This window comes from Nicotiana attenuata, unplaced genomic scaffold, assembly GCF_001879085.1.
Source record: "Nicotiana attenuata strain UT unplaced genomic scaffold, NIATTr2, whole genome shotgun sequence".
Classification (NCBI taxonomy): Eukaryota; Viridiplantae; Streptophyta; class Magnoliopsida; order Solanales; family Solanaceae; genus Nicotiana; species Nicotiana attenuata.
Genome location: NW_017670404.1, coordinates 379,763 through 388,827, shown reverse-complemented (window position 1 = coordinate 388,827; position 9,065 = coordinate 379,763).

The window sequence follows — 9,065 nt, the reverse complement described above, 5'->3', positions numbered from 1 at the left end:
AAATTCCTTCCAAAATGCTAACTTCCACAATAGGCGCCAAAACACTCCCGGGTTATCCAAAACCCAAACCGGGCATACGCCCAAGTCCGAAATCATCATACGAACCTGCTGGAACCTTCAAATCCCAATTCCGAGGTCGTTTACTTAAAATTCCAATCCTAGTTCATTATTTCAACTTTAAGCTTCCGAAATGTGAATTCTCTTTCCAAATCAACTCTGGGCTTCCCGGAATTCAATTCCCGCCACGCGCACAAGTCACAATACCTGAAATGAAGTTGCTCACGGCCTCAGGCTGCTGAACAGAGCGCTAGAACTTAAAATGACCCGTCGGGTCGTTACATTCTCTCCCACTTAAACATTCGTTCGTCCTCGAACGTGCTGAGAACTACACTGAAGTAGTCCGAAATTACTGGTTAACTCCTCATGCACCTTCCCGTGCTACCACAACTCAGTTGAGCACATCAGCTCGATCAATTCTGAAGATATTCCCTTTTATTCAAGCAGATAGGCCTTAGATCCTAATCCCAACATCCGGAATTCTGTGTCAGGCCTGTTTCCAACATACGAACACCGTATCAATCACTACACGCTGTACCTAAAACATGACTGCATAACTTTTCTGAATTCACACCTTGCATCATTTTACTCACCGGACCATAATAACATTTTTTGATCAACTTAGTCGAAATTCCCCGAATCTGATGCTACCATTGCACCCCATGACATACACAGGTCTTACTCTAACTCTTAAAATACCGCCACAACGGAAGAGATGTGCAGAAATTCATAATCAACTGCCGAATCAACCAATCATTTGGGTCTATACTCCTGACAATAACCATCACCTCATTCTGAACCAAATAATGGTCTTTGCTCCTTAATTTATTTCACGTAATCAAATTGCAGTGATCCTAAATCCAACAATCTCGTCTCACCCAGTACGAACTGCTTAGGCAATAAGCCACCCCGACATAATCAAAAGTTCCCTATGATGCTACAACGTACCAATAGGCTACCATATCGAACGCGATATAAAGGAAAGCAAACTTTGAGAAGGAAATTCAACTACACCGCTCACGAATCATACTTGCGACGCGGTCAACTTAATTACACAAACATCCCGCTCGCGAATCATACATGCGATGCGGGCACATAGCTAATATAAGCTTTCCTCATAAAATAGGAAACAAAACACATATAAACAAATACGGGGAACTGTACTCAGCTTCACACTATTGCGGGGCGCAACCCGATCCGAACAACATAACCATGGCGGCGTGCCACCCGATCCATCCATAAAACTCGCATAAGGAGATACGCACCGAGCTAGATTGATCATTTCAATAATATCGAATCCCGGTCACAAGCAAACTAAGTGCATAATTCCATCCCTGGGGAGACATATAACGCTATAATCCACAAACTCGAGCACAACTGAAGTGTGATATATGATCTGAATCTCAAGAGCCATCCTGCTCATATAACCTCATCTCTATATGGAACCTCAACACATAAGAAATTCACCAAGCCGTCTCACAACTCGCACGACGCAATACATCATTACATGCAATAGCTGACAACAAAATAACACCCGACTCCCTTCCATAAGGAGCGTATTGCTGAGATGAACACATCTGGCCTGATATAAAGCCCTTGTTCACATTTAAATCAATCCACTGATCTCAAGCCGATTTCTGATTGCACCAACTAGGCTAATAACCTTTAAAAAGTCCATAATAACTCCCTTTCTCATAACACATAAGAACAACCCTCATAATCGAAGCGAACCTCCATAGTCCATAACCCAATAAACAGAGTGCCCTCTAGGCATAAATTCTCAAATTAATGATATTAACAATCCTCATACTTGGTTTAAATCTTTAATCAATCATGTGGCTACCTGCCACGCTTATACAATCTTCCTGTGGGACATACTCCCACAACCTACCATAACAAATAACTGGGTCTTACCTCCAACCCACCGGCCGCACTAACGCTAAAAAGCGATCAAGAATCATCAACCATGATACAAGCCCTTTTTACAAAACACCAATCTCAGGTGACGCTGAAGACAATGCCAACTTACCTTAAACATCAAAACTCCTTTCCTGCTCATCTGAGCTCGTGACATCCTTGTCCACACCGAGCTGCTACCTTGATCTTCACTGCAAATTCCATACCACTCACTGCACTTAACATGCCAGTATACGATAGAACTCGTTTTTCATCATAGCTTCGGAACCACTAATAGGTTAACACTTCATCATATAAAAACTTTTCACTTAACTCACTTCAGGAGATCCATAGTATCACACAGGTGAATTCTCATAATCGTAGAATATGCAAATCTCTAAGTAGTGGTCTAAGCCATCATTGCCCTTTCGGAATTCTGCTTCCACATAACAAGCCATAACAGTAGAATGCTTCTGAATAACATCAATTGCGGCGGCTGACAAGCCTGATACGTACCATCACAAATCACTCGCACAACTTGATCACGCTGAAGTAACCGATCACTAACACCAATATGCCAAATTCAACTATGGCTAATCAATCTACCTTCTTCCAATTTATCCTTGATTGCCTTAGAGATAATACTAACTCCGTCCAACACATAACATACTCCATCTGCACCCATCTCGAGTGACCTCGAATCACGAGACCATGCTGTCCCGAATCCCGCGAACCACTTCATACATTCCTTGCGCGCACATTCACACCCTCAACTGATATGCCCATTTTGCTAATCCTTCTACGAATCCGAAGTCCTTTCTCATCTTTCTCTCAAGTGCTATACTGCAAGTCAAAACATCATAGGACATTCTGAGCCTCCACTCATAAACTGCTACAAAGCTTGATTCTTAACTGTACTTATAGGCTCGAAATCATTAGGCACAATACTTTACCTCTTTTGAATCCATTAGGATCGTTACTGAGAGCCACCCGCTCTGACTTGGTCCCGAATATAATCAACTCCATAAATCTTATAACACATGAATACCCTCTCGACGAGGCACCCGGCGGAATCACTTCCTTTGAAACCTACATTTATACAAGGCATAAATCCTGAATCTTTCCCCAAGTCTGAACATGAGCCAATAAGGCCAACCATAGCATGCATTTCGACAATTTATTAGCTCGAATTACTACTTATGTTCCTTTCCCGTAGCTGAAATAACCCATCACTATGCTAATCACCAGAAACCTCGCAAGTAATTAACCATGCAACCCCATCATAGGCGGCGGGACTCTACTTAGCTCGAAGCCACTATTACACAACTATGGAATTTACCAGGATTCTTAATCTCCTATTGACATAATCCTTGCGCAATCCACTGCCAACATGCTCGACATCTTACTGTAGAAACCCCCTTTTGATACTCAGAATCATCAGCAACATTTTGCACGACCGATCTCTTTGTTGTATAACCAATAGAATGCTTCGCAGAAGCTCGCCAACCACGCGATCACTAACCTGCTCACAAGGATGAACTACCCGTAGAAATCACTCCCGACATCTTCCAGCGCTGCTACACGGGGTACAATCACTACGACATCAATACCCCATCCTGAGTCTGAGCTCACTTTCCAGCTGCACAGGTCCATTTGCCCCTCGTGGACATCATTTAAATGTGCGGCAACATCCTTCCAATTCAAAGTTATGCTGCATCCTTCTTCATTTAAGCGGCTCCTTTCCGTTATATTAACTCTTCTGCCGCACAAGAACCCCTACTTCAAATTAGACCCGTAGACCCCAATAACCAAGCACTAATATTCTCAAATCGCCCCAAACTCTCCTTAAGGTACGTAATCATCCTACCACCAAGCCCATAGGGAACATCCGCCACTCTCCCACTTTGGGCAAACTCACTTCTTTAATCACCTACGGACCTTTGCTTCATACACCTAGCCTTCTAGGAATTTTAGTCACCGTCTGACACTTTCCACACATCTTTCTTCATCCTTTTCTACTCAGTTGTTGCCTTAATAAAATCTATCTTCATAGCACTTGAGTCCCCAAATCGCTACTAACTTTAAATTTTGCCAGAGATCATCTCTCTCGAGCTGACAATATTATAAATGCCGATTCAACCCAGAACTACCTTACCTCGTGACATCTAATAGTCGCTTTTTCAATACTGACCTGCAATATCCTACCCTAAAGGCAAATTGTAGAAGATCATAACACCGGCGAACTCAGTACGCTCAATTAGGACAACTACACCCCATCATAGAAGAAATCTCCACCACGCTCGCAAATGCCGAGTCTTGCTACTTCCACCAGCCCACATCTGACCATCCTTAGTCCGCTTGCCTTTCCCCCACCGGGAAATAAAATACCGAATCCCTTGATTAAGCACTGAGTAAACCTCCCTTCAAGTCATTCCCTGCCCCGACACGTGGGCAACATCCTACCGTCATATCACTACTGCGGAACAGTCATTCATATGCATCATGGCAACTTGTGCCTAGCTTCAAAGCCCTCAGAAGTACCGTTACTGAGCTGAAACATTAAAATATCCTTCCATAAGGCGACGATAATAATCAAATCAACTACAACGGGAGAAACATCTCGCACCACATCCGTAGTACCATCATGACTCTTCAATTCTCCATTTATAACAAGCGCTTTGCGTCGTGTAAAATTGAGTAGGAATGAATTAAAGGAATACGCCTCCAGGGATCAAATCGCACGATAAGGAATAAAGAAGGGAAGTACTCCTAACAGTCCTGCAGCCTCCTGAGGATAAGTACAAACGTCTCCGTACCGATCCGCGAGACTCGACTAGACTTGTTCATGACTCGTGAGACCCTAGGAACCTAGTGCTATGATACCATGTTGTTACGACCCAAAATCCACTGAGGGTCGTGATGGCGCCGGACACTGCTGTTAGGCAAGCCAACCAATTTACTTAATCAAATTCTCGTTTTATTACTTTTAAAAATCTAGGATTTTCCTTCAAATTTAGCAATTTAAAAGATAATTGTCTCAAATCAGATTTAAATAATAAGCAGTTCAATGCAAATTACTTCAAACCATCCCAGAACCCGGTGTCACAAGTGCATGAGCATCTACAAATAAGGAAATAAAATACAACATCCGTCCGAAATACAGTGGACAAGAAATAAATACAATACACTGGAAGGGACTACACTAGTTGCAGGTCGCCTCGAATAATGCAACTCACCTAGTCCCAGAATCATCCGCGCTGCTACGCCCAGTAGGCCACAAGGGTTACATATACCTGTGCAACAAAAATGCACAGAAGTGTAGTATGAGTACGAAAACAACATGTACTCAATGAGTATCCCGCCTAACCTCGAAGAGGTAGAGACGAGATGGTCGACTTCGACACTTACTAATGGTCCAATAGTGAGGTCAGTATTACATTAAATTATGGATTTCTATAAATATGATTTTAGTCCAAATAGGAGGAAACAAGTAAACAATTAATTCTTTTATAGAAAATCGTCAAAAATTCCTTTTCGTAACTATCCAAACAACTTCAAGCCATGAAGAGGCAATAATAACTTAATTAAGTTCAAGGCAACAATACAAGCATTCGCACATCATGCCGAGGCGACGGCCCGATCCAACAGAAATATAAACTGTGCACTTGTCGTGGGTCGATGGCGCGCCTATAGATGCATCTATTTAATCTGTCGAGGCGTTCGACCCGTTCCAAAATAAACACGTAGAGACATTCAATCAAGAAGCCAACATGGGGCAATTATTCAAAGAAAAGCTAATTCTCTTTCAACCATTTAAGAAAATGAGGTTCAGATCTTGTTAGAAATTCATTTACTATTTTGATGTGGTTTAAGCAATTCAACTATCCATAAGATTATAAATATTCAAAGTATAGCATGCTTTTGGGTCCTAGACTACCCGGACAATAACATAATAGTAGCTACGCACGGACTCTCATCACCTCGTGCGTACGTAGCCCCCGCAATTAGGAGCACATAATCAATTATTTCACCTATGGGGACAATTACCTCTTACAAGGTTAGAAAGGAGACTCACCTCGTTCCGAAGATCCATAACCGGCATTCCACGCCCTTCCGAAGACTCTAGTTGATGCACCACGCTCCAAAACTAGCCAACGGTTACGCAAATCTATTAATATATGCTCAATTATTCATTACAATCTAATTATAGCAATTCCTAACTCCGGTCGAAAAGTTGACCAAAATGCCCTCGGGCCCACGTGCTCGGAATTCGAAATTTTTCGAAGATAAAGACTACCCATGACCTTAGGAACTCAAATATATAATTTTTACTAAATTCTATACTCAATATCGTGGTTAAATTCCAAGAATGCAAATTCTAGGTCTTTCTACCAGAACCCCCAAATTTCTACTAATTTACATGCTAAAATCCTTATATAATTGATGCATTTAACTCAAAATAGGTGGGGATAACTTACCTTATCATTGATGACGAAATCCCTTCTTGGAGTCATCCAAAAATCGCCCCAAGCCATGAAAAATATGAGAGAAATGAACTCAACTCCGATTTTAAATAACCATTCTGCCCCAGCTATTTTTGCTTCTACAGAAATATTTCCGCTTCCGCGGTCCCGCTTTTGCGGACAAAACGCCGCTTCTGCGGACACTGGGCTCCAGCCCAATTTTCGCTTCTGCGGACAGCCCACCGCTTCTGCGATTCCGCTTTTGCGGATCTAGGGCCGCTTCTGCGATCCTGGGCTGCTTCACGTCCAACCGCTTCTGCGGCTTCTTCCTAGCTTCTGCGGTCCCAAATCCGCAGAAGCGGAAATACCAGAAGCAGCAGCTCCAGCCCTTCTTCAAACTCCAAATTCGATCCGTTAGCCACCCGGAAAACACCCGAGGCCCCCGAGACCCCAACCAATCATACCAACCAGTCCCAAAACACAATACGGACTTGCTCGAGGCCTCAAATCACATCAAACAACGCTAAAATCATGAATCAACCCCCAATCCAAGCTTTATGAACTTTAGAACTTCCAACTTCTACTTTCGATACTTAAACCTATCAAATCAAGTCCGATTGACCTCAAATTTTGCACACAAGTCAAATTTGACATTACGGACCTACTCCAACTTTCGGAATTGGATTCCGACCTCGATATCAAAAGGTCCACTTCCGGTCGAACTTCTCAAAAACCTTCCAATTTCTATCTTTAGCCAAATGGCTCCAAAATGTCCTACGGACCTCCGAATTCACTTCCGATCGCTCTCCCAACTCCAGAATCACCATACGGAGCTGCTCCAAGACTCGGAATCCCAAACAGACATAGAAACACCGAAATGCACTTCAAGCCAAACTTATGAAATTCCTTCCAAAATGCTAACTTCCACAATAGGCGCCAAAACGCTCCCGGGTTATCAAAAACCCGAACCGGGCATACGCCCAAGTCGAAAATCATCATACGAACCTGTTGGAACCTTTAGATCCCGATTCTGAGTTTGTTTACTTAAAATTCCAATCCTAGTTCATTCTTTCAACTTTAAGCTTCCGAAATGAGAATTCTCTTTCCAAATCAACTTTGGACTTCCCGGAATTCAATTCCGGCCACGCGCACAAGTCACAATACCTAAAATGAAGCTGCTCACGGCCTCAGGCTGCTGAACGGAGCACTAGAACTCAAAATGACAGGTCGGGTCGTTACACTTTATTTGTTCAAACTGCCTTAATTGGATTATGTGTCGCATTCTAGGTTAGAAATACCTGTTTTTACCTTGGTATGAAATTTGAACTGAATTGAGTATTCTTCGTGTTGCTGCTGTGTGTTTACTTTGGGACTACGGGACAGTATCCCGGGAGATCCCTCTGCTTGTATACTTTGGGACTACGGATTTCTATTCCGGGAGATCCCCGGCACCTATACTAATTTGGATTGTAGTGTGGGATACCGAGAGATTCCCAGCACGTATATTGAGTATATTAAGAGTTCCTTGGGATACCGAGAGATCCCCAGCATATATATTGAGGATACTAAGAGATCCTTGGGATACCGAGAGATCCCCAGCATATATTGAGGATACTAAGAGATCCTCGGAAATACTGAGAGATCCCCAGCACACATATTGAGGATATTAAGAGATCCTCGGGATACTGAGAGATCCCCGGTTGTTATCTCTGTGTTGAGCTGTATTTCCTTTTCGTGACTATTTTGTCTGTGTTATAGCTGCTGTTGTTATCATGTGTTACTTCTTACTGTTGCACTTAATTATTCTATATTATTCTATTCTGGTATACCTTGTATTTCATTTAACCTCAGTAGGGCCCTAACTTTCCTCATCACTACCTGAGCGAGGTTAGGCTTGGCACTTACTGAGTACCGCTATGGTGTGCTCATGCCCTTTCTGCGCATGTTTTTCATGTGCAGATCCAGGTACTTCCACTCAGTCTTGTCACCCTTGAGGCGAGGCGCTTTTGTAGAGACTTCGAGGTATATCTGCCGCGTCCGCAGACCGAGGAGTCCCTTTCTATTCTCTGTACTAGTATAGCCCTTCTGTATTTTCCTTGTTGATAGACATTTCTGGAGTTAGAGCTTTTTATGTATCTCTTAGCTTGTGATTTATGGGGTTCCGGATTTTGGGAGTGTTAGGTTAAGATTCTTGTACAGTTATATGCCGAGCGGCATATTAAACACTATTTCATTTTGTTTATCTCTGTTTTTAATTATTTTTTTTCGCATTTGTTAGGCTTACCTAGTCGTAGAGACTAGGTGCCATCACGATAGTTCACGGCCAGAGTCCAGACACCTGATACGCCTGCTACTACTACTCCAGCACTCCAGGAGACTTTGGCGCAGTTTAGGACTATGTACACCACTCTAGCTCAAGCAGGGTTGCTTCCCCTTGCTGCAGCTATATCCCAGGCTGGGTGAGGAGCACAGACTCCCGCCGCCCGCACTCCTAAGCAGCGAGTGCATGTTGATCAGGTCCCAGAGATTATTCCTATACAGCCGATAGGCCCAGCTCAGCCCGAGGAGAGGGAAGTAGCTTCAGAGGAGGAGCAGAAGAGGCTTGAGAGGTTCAAGAAGTATCAGCCTCCTACATTTCAGCAGACTACG